This window comes from Melospiza georgiana, chromosome 5, assembly GCF_028018845.1.
Source record: "Melospiza georgiana isolate bMelGeo1 chromosome 5, bMelGeo1.pri, whole genome shotgun sequence".
Classification (NCBI taxonomy): Eukaryota; Metazoa; Chordata; class Aves; order Passeriformes; family Passerellidae; genus Melospiza; species Melospiza georgiana.
In genome coordinates, this window is record NC_080434.1 from 57,091,238 (window position 1) to 57,110,016 (window position 18,779).

At 37.4% G+C, this 18,779-nt stretch overlaps 1 protein-coding gene across 6 annotated transcripts in view; it reads left to right on the top strand.

Annotated features, from left to right (window-relative positions):
* Positions 1 to 18,779, top strand: part of JAKMIP1 (janus kinase and microtubule interacting protein 1) — a 226,327-nt gene that overhangs the window by 42,745 nt on the left and 164,803 nt on the right. For all 6 annotated transcript variants that reach the window (XM_058025246.1, XM_058025243.1, XM_058025249.1 and 3 more), the window contains one exon: positions 9,567 to 9,761. The gene's annotated coding sequence lies outside the window, so the exon portion shown is untranslated. The remainder of the gene's footprint in view (positions 1 to 9,566; positions 9,762 to 18,779) is intronic.

Here is an 18,779-nt window from a genome sequence, read left to right on the forward strand (position 1 = left end):
AGAAACTTACATTGAGTTTGCAGTTTTGGAATCAATAGTCTTGGGCTTTCCTTTATACATGTGAGGTGTGGCTTTGGTGCTACTAGTGAAGCACTGAATGTTTTGATCTGAGAATGCCAAAAGCCTTTGCTGTTTCTGTGCACAGGAGTAACTGAGACAGGTAGTATTCAGTCTTAGGGACTGAAAAATCTATGGTAGATAAATTACACTTATAAGCATATATTGGTTGCTTAGTTTAAGAAATCACACTATTTCTTTGCATCTCTGTGGCATGAGATATATCTAAATACTTCTTGACTGAAAAATGCCTTTTCAATAATAGCTGTAAAATATGTATGTTGTGAAATGTGCCATTATCAGATATGAAATCCTCACAGTAGAGACCACACAGTGAGGATTCAGCTGGGTAAATAGCTGGACTGGAAGTAGCAGAGAAGTAGAATTTAGCAGCCATCATTCTCACACATTACAGCACTCCCTTACAGTGCTTTTGGCAAAATGGCTGGAGAAGGATGTCACTTTGTTCCTGGGTGATTGTTCCATAAAGGCAAGTACATGGAGAGTATTTGGGTTGTTTTTTTAACTCCCATCCCCCGCTACTATGACTTTAATTCTTTAATTGGAAGCAGCTCTTTGTTCATGTAAAACTAGCATGAGGTCCTTTACTGAAAGATAGTGATGTCTTTGTATCAAACAGTGCCTGTTTCAAGCTGTTACGCTTGTCATTGTTTAATTGAACTTGCTGAGGTTTCTGGGAGAAGGAAACTTTTACCATCTCCTGCCGATCACTTTAACTTGCTGTTTCTGAACAGAAAAATATCCCATTTTTGAGTAGGTGGAATAATAGGCTATCTGGATTCTGATACTTATTAAATGGTAAGTCTTTGTCAAAATCTGCAAGAGAGCACAGAATTTGCAGACGTACAAGCTCGTGTCATTTTGATTATTATTCTGAAATCTGTATTGTGAGCACAGCAGCTGTGTGCTTTACAGAGAAAACACAGGTATTTTAACTTTGCTGTTGGAACTGAGGCATTACTGCTGAGGTCACTGAGTTGGTGCCTGAGCAGAGCTGGTGGATGCTGTCGGGTCTGGGAGCTCAGGTTTGCTGCTGAGGCTGGGCACAGGGCTGGGCTGCCCCAATCCTTCTCCAGAGCTTGCTGCTGAGTCACTGGGTGACCTGGTGTAAACCTCCTCCCTTGGCACACGCTGCCTGCAAGGGAGCAGCACCAGCAATGACCTGCTCACTTACTCTTGGGTGAGGAGTTCAGTGAAGCTGCAGATTCGGTGTAAATGATTTCCTTTGTTTCTTGCTTTATTAATTTTATGACAGGCACTGTGCGTCGGTAATGAAAAAGGGGATGAGGATATTCATGTTAAGGGACAAAGAGGAGATGTCGGATCCCAGGACATCCTCTGGCTGTCCTGGATGGCTCAAGCCCCTGCCAGGGGGCTCAGAGACCTTGGTACAGAGTCCAAGACACCTGTGACTTTGATTTTGACCCATGAAGCAAATTACCACCTTTATATGAAGAATTTCAAGGCAAGAGAGTTTAAGTAGAATAATAGTTAATTTGTCATAGGGTGAAAAATAGATTTTTGAGGTTTCTAGAATGGGGGGTGGAGGGTTGATAACTTGTCTGAAGACCTTTCTGGATTTTAGAGTATATTCCAGTTGATCCTGCAACACTGATTCAAAATTAAGAGGCCTCTGTTTGAAAAACAAAAAGAGTAATAGGAAAAGCTGGTACTGAAATTTGAAAATGAAATTTCTTTCAGCCTAATGTTACTTTTAGCCTTTAATATGGCTTCTTGTGTTCATACATACAAGTCTGTCCTTAGGAATATACATATAGAAATAGTGGCATTATGGTGGAATATCTCTGTAATGAGTCTTTGACGTCCTATCTTCCCCCTCCTGACAGATAGTTTTATGCTGTTCTATATATTTTAGATTTACAGCTATTTGATCTGTTTATATACTGATCTGCCTTTTTTGAACTAAATCCTAAAAATCATTGCATTACAAGTGTTTGTATACAGACCATCCCCTAAAGCCAGGAATTTGTTTGAAATGAATGGAAAAAAAAATAAAGGAAAGACTGTGATCCTATGAGATCTTTGTAACACTGTAAAGCAAAAGCTTACGCTGTTCCAGTTTTTCACATGATACCAAATTCCAGCTGGCAAAGATCCTTGGCACAGCACTTGGCTTTCATTTCGGTTGAAATTTGAAATGTACTAATTTCAAATCTTCCCTTATTGAAAAACATATTTTAAGATTTCTTGCAGCTTTAAGGATCTGGCTTATAGAGGGAAGGACTACCACAGAGCTGCAAAGAAGAGTTCTGTGATAGTTTGTCAAAAATTGAAAAAAAATACACATACCACGAAGTATCACTGTTAGGACACAGTGCAGATTTGTTAAAGTGCACAAGGAAATTAAAATTGAACACTATTACTTGTAGCAATGACCACATTTAGCAATTTTCAAACTGATTACAAATGCTGATGTGAAAATTGGTTATTTTAAAATTAATCATGTTAAAGTTAAGTTTGATAATTGAATAGCATTTGCATAAAAGATTTTCAGTTAAGATATAGGAAAGAGATTTCAGGTTGTTCAGAGTTAGGGATTAATTTGTTTTTTATGAGGCCATTGTGTATTTTTGCTTGTACTTATATAAATGTAAGATGAGTGTCATGCATGTTTATATACTACATAAACTGCTGAGGCAAAACAGCAAATAAACAAGCCGTGTGTGAGAGAATCTAAAAGACCTGAATAGCCTAATAAATCTTGCATTAGACTTACATTTTATATATACTAGGCCCTCTGGAGCACCATTGTACAAATAGGAGTTCTTTTTGGAGGGTGAAACCTTTACTTTTCCATTGTGTGAAGGAAAATGCAAATACATGAAGTTGTTTTACCAGTGGCAGGAATCCTTGTTCAGGCTTTAAAACTGAAAAATCTCAAGTATCTAAAATATTGAAGAAGAGAGTGAGTTGGTGATCTTACATCACTTTGATAAAGCATCACTGGACACTCTGTGTGGGATAGGGAAGAAAAATGGTCTCCTAAACCTTCACTGCGCCAGCCTGTGGCTGTGAGTAAGCTGGGTAGCAGCAAGACAAAATAACTTTGGTTGCTGGGTAAGTCCAGAGGACAGAAATTGTTACTCATCAACTTAAAACTGATCTGGAAGCAAAGCATTGCCCGCAAAGCAGAGCAATGGCACAACATTAATTCTTGTCCCTTTGCAGAGCCTACAGAGCTGGGCTCCCTCCTGGTGCAGCGCAGGCAGAGCAAGAGGTGTCCAGCCAGGGGATGAGACTTACACAGAACTAATGCTGTGCATGGCTGGAAATTCTCTCTGGATCTGTTCATCAGTCAGAAAAAAATAAAGAGAGTGTGTTGAAGAGCACTGTTTATTTTGTTCTTGAAAGTTCTCAAAACTCACTGGTGTTTAAGAGTGTATAAAGAAAAGAATATTCCTTCAAGTCTCTTAATACACTCAACACGCTCCTACTGAAGTGTTAGACCCCTCAGTTTTATACTTTTTAAGATTATGCTTTATGGATGGTTATAGAAAACTCTGGTGTGTGTTCCCATCTTTGTTGCATTTGTATAAATCCTATGGTAACATAAAAATGAATGTTAACCAAAAAGAATTGTCTCTTTTGTAATGTCTGAATAGCCTAAGACAACTTTTCTGTATGGAACATGTCCATAAGCTTATTTTGTGTGAGAGAAAGGTCTTGGATGTCAGAGCTTCCAGGGAGTAGGTTGGCTCCTTTGACAGACCTGGAAGCCAAAAGAGCCCACAAACATTTGTAAACAGGCTGAAACGTGTCACCAGTCTTAGCCTTGAGCAAAGAAATCTGTGTTGGAGAAAACATTTTATGTTGACTGATTATTTTTATCCTTTTTTTAAAAAGTATAAAAAGACTGGTTCTTAGTTAGAACCAGTCTCTGGCCATGCCCACTGAAAGCCCATTGAATGGGTTTTTTAAAAGCCTTAATGCATTTTGATATGTAATGAATACAGAATGCCATTCATTACTTTATTAGTTAATTATTGGTAGGCTTCAAGGACATAATTTCATGTGGATAGCTTTCCCTCCAATTGTACTTCATCCCCTTCATCTTAATTACTGAAAAAGTTTTTGTATGACTATTAAACATAAGCACTATGTAACATAGAGAATACAGATTTGCCTAATTCTGCATGCAAAAGCAACCCTGTCCTGCAGTTTGCACACAGTATTTGTCATATAAAATCTAGTAAACATTGTAATTAGCTTACTTTCTAAATGTGTTTTATGGTTTAAATCAACTGTAGAAGCAAGTCAGAATCCTCTGAAACACATGCTGAAGAATCCCTGTAGCCCCTTACTTCAGAGAAAAAAAGAAAGAATAGGAAGATTTTTCTTTGCCTTGACAATCCAATTAAAGCAGCAAGGTGTCAGGAATGATACCAATTCCTCTGAAAGCACTGTTTCAGTCATTGGTAGGCTCTCCATCTGGGAATTGTGGCCTAGTAATCTGCAGCAAGGCAAAAAGAATAACATGGAAATAAATTTGAATTGTTGACCTAATTTTGGTAGTCCATCATTGCTGACAGAAGTTCAAATGATCCCAAAGGGTTCCCTATCATGGGGATACCAAAACAGAAACATGTAACATAAGGGAGGCAGGAAAGTGAATGACTACTTCTATATCTGTCATTGCTTCTAGTATCCAAATAAAAGTTCTGTGTTTTGTCCACCAAAGATGTATTTTGCAATAAAAACAAGAGTTTAAAACAGATCAGGAAAGTTTTCAACAGTATTCCCTGGTAGTAATGACAGATGTATTTGTAGCCAAGAACTTGCTGCTTATCATGTCTGATTTTAGCTGTATTAATTTCAAAGTTGGTATTAAAAATAAGAAGAGAGGTTTTTTATGTGCTCTTTTTGTGAAGTCTTTTTGTGTCCTTTAAGTTAGTTCACTATGTAAAAAATAGAGACTTCTTTACATAGTGAACAAACCACCATGGTTTGTTCACTATGTAAAGAAGTGGTTGCACATTTTTCCAAGTGCTTTTTGCTCATATGTAGAGTGGTCTATAAAGGTCATGCCACAGTATTTTCCTGCTGATAAGTCTTTGTGTTGAAAGGGGGTGACTCTGGCATGATCTGTGCTATTTCTTCCTTGGGCATGATGCATTCACGTTGAAGCCTCTCTTTAGATTGTCTTTGCTTTCAGGGGATTGTTTTAAATATCTCTTTTTTTTTTTCCTTATATTTTTATTGTTTCCTTTTTTTTCTTTTCTTTCCTCCCAATCTGCTTTTGGTGCACCCACAGCAGAAGGCAGCACATTTCTGGTTGTAATACTGTGTACTAGGCAGACACTGAATGGGTAAAGGAGAGAGCAAGGGATGTATTTTGGGCATAAGTGTTTCTTGCTGACAGGTTCTGGCTGTCAGAATGTTAAGTTGTTCATGAACAGTGCATCTGTGCCACTTATTTATGTGCAAATAAAGTTTTTGGTCTGTTGGAAATCCCAGGGAATCTGGTACCAAGGTGTCACAGTCAGAAATCCAAGAGCAGGGGCAGGAAGGGGAAGATGCAGTCTCCTTGAATGTATTTTTTTATGCCTGATAAATAGATCTCTTAAAAAGCTGTAAATCAAATTAATATTATGGATAGAAAGCTTTAGAGTAGATTATAAGGCACCATAGTAAAATGTCATAGGTTTTTTGAAAGAAATATGCTTTTTTAATCCTTTAACATTTGGTTGTATGAAGGAACTCCTTCCCCCCACTCCTCTAGCTGTCAGTTAGAATAACTTCTGACAAAAAGCCAGTGGTAATGTACATATTCTCATTACAAAACATTTGCCATCTTAAATTTCTAGCAACTACTGCAGAGAACTCACAGATGCGTTCAGCACTGTTTTCCCAAAGAAATTGCCTTTTATTTGGGTCAGTATTGTTTTATGCTTAGTCATTTTAAAGCAAAAAGGCCTTGTTTTCAAAAATTCTTCAAAATGTGGATCAGCTGTACAAATACATAGGAGGGGCTTCCAAAACATTCAGGGAAACTGTTTTTCTCTTACCATATGTCAAGGATGATTGCTCTTTTTTCTGCTCTGGGGATTATACTTGGACCCTGCCTGTTTCTGTGTGAGGAGTGTGAAGGAAGGTTTTGTACCACCCTTCTACAGAACAAGGTTTTCTTTTGAGATCCCTACCCCTTATAGACCACAGACCCTGCATATATGGACTGTAGACAACATTACCCCAGCTGTCAGAGGAATTGTCCTCAGCTGTTCTGATTTCCAAGAAGAAATCTAAACTAGCTCTCCACCTTAGTAATTATTTTTGTAGATCTCTGTACGTAATTCAATCTGTTTAGGAGTTAAAGTGGACTAAGATGTCCCATGTTAACAGATCTGGCTAAAATCTCTGAGAACCTGAGTGTTTTGCCTATTTTGGGAATCTCAGGAAAAGGATGGAGGATGGCATCAGTGTTTACTCTCTTACCTTTAAACTTCCCTTGCTTTCAAGATGCAATGCTGCCTGAAATGATGGAGGTAAAAGTGTGAGAAACAGAACTTTGACCAAAGATTCTGTGTATTGCAGTTTGTGATTAAAAACCTGAGCAGTCTCGAATACCTTCCATCCTTTCCTAACTATTTGGGAAATGTTGACAAGTTTTGCTAGTTATTTCCGTATAAACAGAGAAAACCCTTCATTTTTATAACACTGTATTTTGTCTAGAGAGCCATAATATGATAAAGAACATAACTGAATCAACTTTGTTTATTTAGCATCTGCTGTCATAACTACAGGATATGAACATGTTGGTGATTTCACTGCACTGAGTGAAATTAGTAATGTATCAAACATAGCTCATCTGTCAAATTATTTCTATAATAGTTTTGGTTCTTGGAGGGGCTTTTGGTGTGTGTGGTATATTCTGAATGAATTTGAACAGCAGTAGTTTATGCTGTTTGTTTGTAGATTAACAGATATATTTCCACAGTAATAGATTCCCCTCTTTATCCTTTCTCTTCAGAAAGAGAAATAGGTTTAGTTTAGCAGTTTCTGGAAATGAGAAATTAAGTATCCAATTATTTTAAGTTATTTTTGTATTACCATAGCTTTTAAGAAGCTACAGGAAGATTACTGGAGGATTATTAGGTTGTAGTTTTCCAGTGGTTGCTGGTAATTCGCTGTGAATAGCACTCTAACAATTTGTACTGACTGGCATAATTAAATGTTTCAAATTTGCCTTAGTTTTTGCAAGACTTATTGCCAATTAATCTTCCTTTTTAATCTCACTCATATGCTATGCTACTGAAACATCCACTTTCAGAAGCAGATATTGTCAAATTACTCTGCTACTTCTTTTATTTGCTCTTATGACTGTAACTTACCCACATTCTAGATATCTGTTTCATTCTTCTCTCAAAGCTTTTGTAAACACTACTCTTGTAAATATAGTGAGGACAGTTGGCCAAAAATAAGATATTTTTATTTCCAAGTTTACTAGAGAATTAAAAAAAAATTAATCTTAACAATAAGCTTTTTAGGATCAAATAACTTACTTTTTAGAAGAACTAGTAGTACAGAATTAGTAGATATTCTAAAAATATGTAAGTTTTTCAATGTAGACAAATTACCCAGGTAACTTTGGAATTTGGAGCTGTGGTTTGCTGGGGTTTTTTTCCCATGTGAGTCTTGTGGGTATTGGTCTGTTTTGTTATCATCTTATTGACCTTATTGCTTTCTACTGGCCTTTCACAAGGAAGTTCTTGCTTTGTCTTAGGTGTTTCTATATTGCATATCAATATGGGGAAACCTTCTCTTTCCCTTTTATTCAAATGTATTCAGATTGCTAACTGAAGGCCAGAATAAAACAGCAAAATTTTTTATGTGGAGTAACAAGATTGGAATATTTAAGAATAGGGCAACTCAAAAAGGATGATGAAGATGCGGTAAAGTGAGACATATCTGACATCATAAAAAATAGAGGTGCTTGGCCTGAGGAGCTTTGTTACTATATAAATAAATTGAATTCCTTCTTTCCAGTGTTTTGTGCTACTTAAATATGCCAACTAAGCTGTTTCAGCACTTTGATCTTCTGCCATGATCTGGCCCTAGCTGTACTTTCATCCTTTTCAAAGTATTCTGTCACAGCACTGAATTTGGCCCTAAGGAAATGAGTGTGCAGATTTCCTTTCTCCATTAAACACTACCTAGATGCCTGTCTTTATTGAACAAATAAAGGATTATGGTTTTAAACCACTAAAAACAGAATACATGGTGTTGCCTTGAATAAACCCCTAGAGAGAAATGCAGGATTTCCCAGCAAGAGAAGTGGTTTTGAAATTATGTATTTGGGACTGATACTCTTGGATGCAATCCTGATGTAATTTATGTGAAATATATATTTTTTGTGAAGATTTGAACATTGTACATGATAGTAGTTATATCCATCAGGTTTCAGAACAGCTCATATGTGGAATTCTGTCTGGCTTCCAGCTCTCTTGCCCAAAAGGCAAAGAGTTTGACCTGTTCTGTGATGTGTCTGCCAGCTCTCTGCTTTGGAGACCCCATATGGCCATGTCTGCTTAAGACATTGCTGAAATCTGTTTGGCTTGTTCAATTCCCTTGTCAATCTCTAATGCAAGAGAAGATTTAGTACTTTTAGCTGGAACGCTTGGTACTTTTTTTCTTTTTTTCACTCTGCTGTGAAAGGTGGAGTTAAAGGTGTTTAGAGACACTAGGAAAACTGAGGTAAATGATACTCATTAAGGAACTTGTATTGCTTTCAGTCATTAAGCTTTCAGCGTGATATTTTCCATGAAGATACCCCGTAATGATAATTTTATTTCTATAAATTTTTCTGTGCATGGGAAATACCAATTCAAATTAACATGCTGTGAACATCAACAAGAAAGTCAAATGCTTCTGTTGTTTCCCCTTGTGATTAAAGTACATTGCAGTATTAAAAAGAAATATGAAATAAGACAATATCAAGGCCCCGTCCATTGTCTTTTGATTGTTTGTTTTCAGAAAGGAAATTGTGATAATTGCCTTCAAAAATGGTATTAATTTCTAAAATTTAGGCTTTTCCTCCTTTCAATATGACACATGATAGCTCCCTTATGTTGGTATACTCTTGGTATTTATAAAGATTCATGGCACTGGACAATCCATACATGACAATTTATAGGTGGCCACCATGACCATTTTGGTATCCCAAAACCCAATAACTTGTGTTGAAATGGAATACAAATTTAGTGTTAGCTAGACAGAGGTAACATTCTGGATTGACCTCATCTAGTTGCCAAGGAGCTTAGCAGCTTCAATGCTGCTTTCACTGAGGACCATCTAGGAAAGGCCACCATTCCATATCTGTTCTTAATGGAGAGAAGATGCCACACTTGCAATTTCACAGATACCTTATTCTGCTGCATTTTGTTACCCCATGTAAATAAATTTCCATTGCATTGCTATCATCAAAGCTTTTAATGAAATCTGATTTGTATTAAATCTCTTTTGTTTAACAGATGATGTCACTAATACTGCTCTGGAAGCCCTCCTTGGTGGTGAAAAGGAGAACATTCCAACAGGACTAGGAGCTGTGGTGTGGAAAATCCCAGAACAAACAAAGCTTGAGACTCAGCTGCTGGTGCTGCTCAGTCTTCACCTCTTTAAATTAAAATCAAACACAACTGCCTCAGAAAGCTGTGGACAAGAGAAAGGTACTGTGCATTGCCAGCATGTTGGTTGGGTAGGAAGAGAATAAATCTGCCATACAGAGATGATGCTATCATTTTATTAGAGACAATATAATTTGAAACCTCAAGTTTGAGGTTCTTTTTGTACTGAGAGAGACTTCTAAACACAACCAGATTTCACAGGCAATAAAATAAACCAAATCTGTATGAAGCTTTTGTCTTTTTGAGGTGCTTTCATTCTCTTTATAGAGAAGTTTTATGGATTCACTGAACAGATTCTTGATATAAACATTTTCTCACTTGTGATTTCTTTTCTTTATAATTTTTTTACGTTGTTTCCCCACCACCACTCATGGCATCTAAGATGTGCAGTACAGAAGGGTGCTTAGTGTCCTGTATTTATGATATGCTTGCTAACTTGAGCATTGTGTTGCCTCACCTGTATTTGTCACCATTAGTAAAGAAGAAAGGCTTGAGTTGCTTTGGTCTCAGTCAGGAGAGCTAAGCTCCTTTGACAGACTTTCCCAACCTTCTGCTGAGTTTTATGTGTTTATAATGTGTGCATGTCTGGGTATTCAGCAGGCAGATATGCATGCCACGCATAAACCCCAGCAAAATATTTTGTTTTCTTCAAGGATCTGGTATCTGAAATTACCTGTTCCTCCCCTTACAGAAGTGTGGTAAGGATGACAGTTTAACTCCACGCCCAATTTTTGGTATTTTCATCTTGTGGTAGTCCTGCAGTGATGACAGAGTAATTAGGCTTAGAAACATTAGGAAATAGTAAACCCCTGCTCTGTGTAACTGTTCTTTCTGCAGCAAAATGCTGTTGATCCCTAGAAAAAGACATTTTTATCGAGAAAGATATTGAGAATATAATTGAGGTTTGCCAGGAAACTGTAATACAGAAAGAAAACAAAAGCAGCAGTAACCCAGGAAACATTCTTTCCCAATGGCTATTTTTTAGTTTGCTTATTGAAATTGTTGGTTCTTTGCTATTCACAAACTTTGCTTGATTTGAAATATACCTTTTTATATTTAGTGTACTGCATGGTAAATGCTTCCTTCTCTGAATAGAAAAGTATGACACTAAATAAGAAAAGTGCTGTGGGAACTGACAGCTGTAGAATGCATGATTGTTAATACAAAAGTCATGAAGGAAAGAATAAAGTAAAAAAATATAGGATATAAAATGAGTCTTAGGGTCAATCTGTTTTCTATGATGCTCAAATACAGCTACTGTTTCATTTTAGTATCTTTGATTTTAACACTTTACAGAATTTCATTAAAGTGTAGTCATTATAAAGAAACAAAGTGAAAAAGATTGTCTAAAATAATTTAGTATTTGCTAATGGAATTAACTTTTATTATAGAGAATAATTATTTTCATTTGTAATTTCTAATTTGTAACTAAATTTTTTGGGGGGGTAACAGATAAACTAATGTGACTACTAAAGTCTCTCTTCTGTACCTAGGAGGGTAGTTCATCTTCTTCTTCTGACTGGATTTAACACTTCAGGGTAAATGCATGAGAAACTTCAGTTATAGATTTATCTAAAAAGATTATTTACACATGTACTTAATCATAACAGAAAGTTATTGTTGCTGATTTTAGAAAGAATTAAAATGCTGAACTCTAAACCTAGCTGATGGATATTATCACTTGGCTTTCTATGAAGGTAAATGTATTTTAATTTTTAAATTTCAAAAGGATGCTCTTTAAAGATTATTATCCCCCTGTTGTCCTTTAGACTTCTCTGTTCCTGTATATCCAGAGAGTGGAACACAGATTAAAAATTTATTTAGACTTAATAGTTTGTTTAGCTGACTCTCACTGATAAAGATGAAGTGTTCTAAACATGAGTCTTCAACAGCCAGTGTGTTTTGGAAAGTGATTTCATCATGTGCCAATTATCTTTCCTAAGAGTTGGAACTAGCTGATGAAAATTTGCACAGTGGGTTTTCATCTTCTGGATTGCTTATGCACATTTTCCCAATGCTATGGGAAAAAATCTTGCCTATGTGGTCCCTGTTTTTCTTTTTGATTGTATTTCTTGCATGTCAATGTCTTGTTATTTGTCTAGACTATTCCTGATCTGTTCCCTGTCTCCTCAGGCTGGAAGTGCAAACCCAAGCATTCATGCAGGAATGGTGCTGCTATATCATGCTGCTCTCATGCAGCTGTGAGCTGGCACTTTGCTTTAGAGAATGGTGGCTGCTTCTGTGAAAATTTAGGATTGCTGCAGCATGCCTGCCCTGCAATGGGGCCAAGCACATTTTTTAAGTGGCTCTTTCTTTCTTTTGCTGACTGATCATGAAATCTATCAAAGATTGATTTTTTCCTTCTTTCTCTGAATACTGAAAATTAAATTGAGATAAACTTTGTTATTGCTTTCATGTTTCCATTTTTTCTTAACATCCTTTGAACAAACAACCTGTGCTGACTAATCCTCTATACAAATATTACTTATGTTCTCTGCCATGTGATTACAGATCCATCGTTTTCCAAACACAGAAAACAAGTACTATAACATGCTTGTGTCTAAAGAGGTTTTCTTACTTGCAAATGTAACAAGGTAGTACACTTGGGTGACTGGTGGCTGCACAGCTGCTGGCAGAATTCCCACACAGGTTTTGCCACTAGATAAGTCTGTGGTTGGTTATGGTTGTGTTGAGATAAGATAAGGGATGTTGCACTTAGTCATGTAAAAGTAATCATCTGTGTGCTGAGTGTTTGCAAGAGGTCTTAAAAAGAAAACTAAACAGACTTTTCTGACACCATGGAAAGGGCTCTCTAATATATTAGGCTTGCTGTCCAGTATTAAAGCACAGCAGATCTTCAGACTTTTCTGGAGCTCCTTGTATGTTCATAACTGAGTATGAATGGGAAAAAAGGTATGAACTGTGAGAAGCCTGTAGCCTGTGTTGTGCATTCAATAAACAGTTGTGAGGGGCCATAAACTTGACAGTTCTGAGAATTCCTTAGGATATACCAGTTTTACAGCACTTGCTGCTTTTTCTTGATAAATAGGCTCTTAGTTATGGTTGTCTTTCTTTGAGCTTTTTGTTTGTTTTTCTCAGCTCTTTGATTCAATTAATTTGTAATGTCAACAGTTCCAAATGGTGTTTTGAATATTAAGTAGTTTTGATAATGGGATTTTATTACAGCAATATATGTATGCACGTGGGCAAAATCCTGTTTTATGCATAGCATTGTGTAAACAGTGATTTCTAGGAGAAAAATCTTGAAGGACACTAAATTTAATCTCAACACCTGCAACTTATCCTTTCTGAAGGAAACCCATTCTGTGCACATCTGCACATACTACATTTATACAGTTGTGCTGCATCTTATTACAACACAAGACAAAAATGTGAGATTTTGTACTACAAGGGAGGCAAATGGTATTTGGGCATTTCAATTAACTTCCAACAATCAGTGTAAGAATTAAAAATGCATACTCTGAGGCTATGAATGGAAACATATAGCCTTCTTATTTACTGGTGAAGACTTGCGTATTTCAAAGCAAACACCTAGGAATTTTCAATTTTCAATCCTTTACAACATTTGGGAAGTGTTAGTTAAGACCTTTGTGATGTTTCCTGATTTCTCTACTGCAAAAAATTAATAAGTAGTATGTGTTTGTAGTGTAGCCATTTGAATATCTATGCCCTGGGAGGGGAATAAGCATGGTTTCACTTACGAGCTCCTAGTTTTCACATTGTTCAGCATTTCCCCTTTCATGTGCAAGGGCAATGTACACAGCTAACATCCAAGTCTTGATTTACATGAAGCTTTTAGTTTTTCTAGTAAGGGTTTGCTATGTAGGAGGTGAAAAATTACAGTGTTATTGCCATAGCTATGATAACCTTAAAGTAAAATATGATTTGCCCTTTCACCTAAAGTTTAGGGAGATGATGTAGAAAGAGTAGTTCTTGGCAAAACCTATTTCCATATTTTTCCACCAATTCTTCATTAAGACTAAGTTTGTAAAGTCACTGCCAGCACCCTAAATTTGAGGCTTCCCTCTGCCACCTCTTCTAGGGGATGAAGGGGGAAGAGGAACGGAACTGAACACCAAGAACATCAATTAATAGCAGAAACTATTTGAAGATATTTCTACGCAACCGCATTCATAGATAGGATTGCAACTGTGTCAGATTTACATGATAATAGAACTTGAATAAAAATTTTTGTCTATGGTCACAGATGATTTACAGCCATTTAGACCTTCCAGAGAATAGCCTTCTTTGCAGGCACCATGGCAAGAAGGAGGTTGTGTTCTGAAGCAATGAAGCATAAGTATTTTTCATTTAACCGCTGGGACTTTTGTAAGCTTTAGGTGAAATGTCTTGGCCTCAACTTTCTGCAAAACACTGTAACCACCTTCACAATTTGCTCTCTGAAACAGTGTAGTGAAATGCAATCTTGATTCTCAGTGTAGGAGAGACATTATATAGGTAAACAGGATGTTTTCTTCGGAGTGAATAACAGATTACTTTTTAGTCCCCCTAAATGTCCAAATCAGCTAGGACACCACTCAGCAGTTTAGGGTACACTGCTAGAAGTGCTGTGTCCCCATAATCTGCATGCACAACTTGCATACTAAAGCACTCAAAGTTGTATGTTCATGTAGTCTGGTTCTGTCTAACATTATCACTAATTTAGGAAGATTTTAGGAAGCTTTATTTCCATATGTGTATGTGTGTGTTTGTGTGTGTTTGTGCACTGATGAATTTCTGAGCTTCAGAATACTTTGGGGCAGTCTAATTTGGACAACAGAAAGTGTCACAGTCTGTAGTGGTGTGTCACAGAGTATTTCTGGAGTTTTATATCTACTTGCCTGCTTCCCTCTTTTTAAGGTGAACCATGACTGAATGCATCTTTTTTTTAACATTCTGAGGGACCCCATCCTTAAAATGATGATGTTGATACATGTATCTGGATAAATATAATTTATGCAACTGTTCATGGCTGCCACATTCAACTTCTACTTTCATCAGAGAGCACATTTGTATTTCTGGTGGCCAACTTGCCAACAACATTTCCAACAAGTCTGGAATGGTTTGAATCAAATTTGCTGGCAGTTAGCAGAAGGGAATTTTATTTGTAGTCTTCTCACGGTGGTGAAGCGTTCTCTATTTGTGGATATTGGAAGATGGTTGAATGAAGAGTTCACAGTTTCTGTTCTGTGCTTTTCTTGTGCTTTGTCGTGTTTGTCTCTGTCCTGCTTAACCAGAGAGAGAAGCAAAAGTTTGTCTCCAGGCTCTTGCTGTGTTAGTATCTAGCTGTGCTTTTCACTGCCTGTAGTTTGAAACTATTGCCTCACTCCCTTTCAGAGAGCTGAGGGGGGAAGGAAGCTCCCGTCTGGCTGAAACACCCAGCTTAAATATTTTATCCCAGGTGATGCAGTTGCATCAGCCAGTTCCCAGAGTGACTTAAAGTCTGTTCACTGCAATGACCATTCACTCAAATACCAGTGTTTGAAATACCAGTTTTAGCTGGCTGATTATCAGAGCACTGCTGTGAGAAAGTTAACAGATCTTCCAGGGTCTTGCAGTTTTGTTGGACACTGAATTTGATTATTCCTGCAAAAATGTAGGAATTTACATTACATGTATCTAGTCTCTTATTTCATAATATTGTCCTCAGAATACATTTCTGATAGTCTTTCTGGAAGTGGAATGCCTACTTTACTGAGAGATAAGTGATTTGGTAGAGAAAATACAAGGCATCTCTGACAGAACTGTAGATGGAACCAAAATCCTTCAAGCCTTAGCCTGTGTGTTGCCAATAAGGTAATAATAATAATAATTACCTAGTTGGATTTGAAATGAGATTTACATGTGGGCTTCAAGAATGCTGAAGCTGAGCAGAGTCCTTGATGCAGTAAACAAACACAAGGTTGAGGTCCTAAATTCTTGAGCAGCTTTTTGGGAATTCTATGAGTCTTCAAAATAAGGCAATAGCACTGCCAATTCTGTTGTGTATATCCTTGCTTTGATCTCAGGAACTGAGGAACTTGACTTCAAAAATGGACCTTGATGGGAAATTTGGAAAAAATGCAGCGTGTTCTTTTGTCAGTCTTCCTGTATTACTGGACTAGGCTGATACCTTCATTTTGGCTAAGAATCCTGATTTTAATGAGAAGTTATGTGGAAGTTGAGCCATCCCTTGGTGGGTGAAGAAGTTTTGTAATTCTTTGTGCTGACTGATGGGCTGGTGCTGCTCTGCACAGAGCTGTGTGACTCTGCTGTGCTGGAGCAGTGGGGTGAGGGTGTGATGAGCTGTCTGGCACAGCATGAGGCAGCTTACTGACTTAGTAAAGGTGGTCAACAGCACAAAATAATTATTGAGATCAGAGACAGTGAAATGAAATCATATCCCTTCTGCTTTACTGTTCAGCTGGTAACTAATATCACATCCAGAAGCACCTTTTCTCCTCCCTACATTTGCCTGACCTCCCAAGTCTGCCCTATTTATTTACCAAATAATAAATATTCAAGATGCAGTTAAGTGTTAGACAACCCCAGGTTTTCTCTCATTGAGGTTCCTCCTCTCTCTTGAGTCATCAGATTGGGAATCTGAACCTCTCCCCCTAAACCTTTCAGTTGCCTTGCACATTTTCTCAACACCGTCACCCCTGAATTTTAAATTTTTCTAGTTTCAGATTTTAGTTATTTTATCTCTTTACAATAAAATAAAAATAATAATAATAGCGATGGCTTTAAAAAAATACTCGAAGGAAACTTCCTGCAAAAATCAGGTGAGTAGCTAAACAAAACTGGTCCAGTATAATCCAAATCCCAAATTTGACAGGCTGATTATATTTGTGGGATTTCAGTGATAGTCAGCAAAGATATTAGAATCTGTCTCTCTATTTGCCATTTATCTAGCCCTAACTGAGAAATGCTGTAACTTGCCCTTTCTTCCTCCTTCTGCTTTTACTCTTAAATGTTCAGCTTTAGTGGCCATGGTTCTGCTCCTCGCTGGGAGCACCGGGATCCCCTGCTCATACCCAGGGCACAGTGAGGAGGTGCAGAGGCTGATGCACTGTGCCAGACTGCAGCCATCAGGCCAGGTCTCCTGTCTGTGCTGGAAAGGAGGGAATTGGCCCAGAGATCAGGGGAGCAGCTCTGCCTAGAGCTGCCTCTCTCAGCTGCAGTGAACCCAAAGCACTGGGCTTGTGTAACAGAGCTGAGTTGTGAAGGCTGTGGAGGGAGGGTTCTGTTTTACCATTTTTAGTTGCATTTAAACTTTGCCTTTTTGTGCTAGTGTCTCTTATTTTATGTGTGTCACAGGACTTCTCTTTGTAGCATTTTGTCTTTTAAGAGAGCTAATAGAGTGATATTAATGGTTAATGATTTGGTAAATCCTTGAAACAGTGCTATAAGTGAAATTGGGTAAATATTAATAATGTACATTCATTGAAGTCAGTGAATATTTTTTATTCACTTAAAATAAAAATAAAAAAAGTCCTGGAATCAAGCACATAGCTTTCTGAGAAGGGACTCAAGTTAAGTTTTCAGTTACTCTGAGTGTATGAAAATGTTGTGTAGCAGAAGGGAGGTGCAGGATCCCTTCCCTTCCTCCTCATGCTGTGTCCTCTTTGGCTCAGACATTCCTTTTTACTTGTGATAATTCCTTTTAAACTAAGAGCTAGTTTTTGGGATGTTTTTGGTGGGCTGTTATGTTCTTTCACGAGAATGAAGCCATTAATATGCTGGATGCTATCCAGTGGCATGGAGTAGTACCAATCAAAAATAAAAATTCAGTGTCACATGGTTGTTACTAGCATATACACACACATTTACACATTTGCGTGTGCATAGCATCTAAATGAGTTTGATATGCTTATTCTTTTTTTTTATTTTCTTCTTTTTTTTTTTGTTTGTTTTTGTTGGTGTCCAGTGACATGGGTGTGTATTTTAGTTGCATATATTTTAATAGATGCACACGTCACAGGCAACCAATTCACTAAAGAGAAAATGAATACATTAGTGAAATTCATTTAGGAACTTGCCAATTAGTTCTACTAACTGCTGTATAAGGACCTGGAAGGCAGGGATTCGTGGTGAGAAGTTAAAACCTGGGTACTGATTCCTGAGGGCATTGGGAATTTGCTGAAAGATGCGGTGTGACAGAATCACAGATCACCTTTGCTGAGATGCCATTGAAAAGAATATGGAAGCAATTACTAACCTGGCCTGAAGAGTTCAGTGCTTTACATATCCTGTGCTCATCCGTGGGATGTGTCACCTGCTGTGAAAATCTGAGTGTCATAAAAGCCTGACTCATGCTACACTGTAATCTCCCCCAAGGAAAGCTCTGTTCCACATGGCTCTGCAGGATTGTTCCTTTGAGGTCTTCTGGCCAAAAAAAGCAATGAAAAAATGCCTATATTTTCTTGGTGATTGCTTTCTGTATAGTGTGGCCCTATAATGCATATTATTAAAGCAAGAATGGCTCAGGACTTTAGGATGTGCATCTGAAAAAATGAATGTGGGCTGTTATTTAATAACAAAGATGTTTCTGGTTTTATCCATCAAAAAATCAAGTGACATTTATAAAGTGTTCCACTGTAAGGAAACTCTGTATTTCCCTAAGCAGGCTGTGATTTACAGTAACCCTCAAAGGTTCTATTGTTACAGAAATAGATTTGTCTTTGTAGGGAGCTACAAAGGGGTATCAAAAAGGTGGCCAGTCTACAATATACTTAGAAAACTGTATTGATCATTTACATTTAGATTTATTGGTGGGATGAGTATTATTTTACAATCCTGTAGAGCTTTTTCTGCTTTTATCCATTCAGTCATGTTTTATTACACAGAACTGAGAATTGAAGCAGTAAATGTAGGTCATCTGAACCTTGTGAGAAATGTGCCTTGGGCATCGGCAGCTATGAATGTTGTCTTTCCCATACAGTCACTGGGGTGGATTATCACTGTTTTTTTAAACTATAATATAGCATAGGTGAACTGCAAGTTACTTCTGAATTTAACATTGTACCTGTGTCCACTGCATTTACTATTGTCAGATGC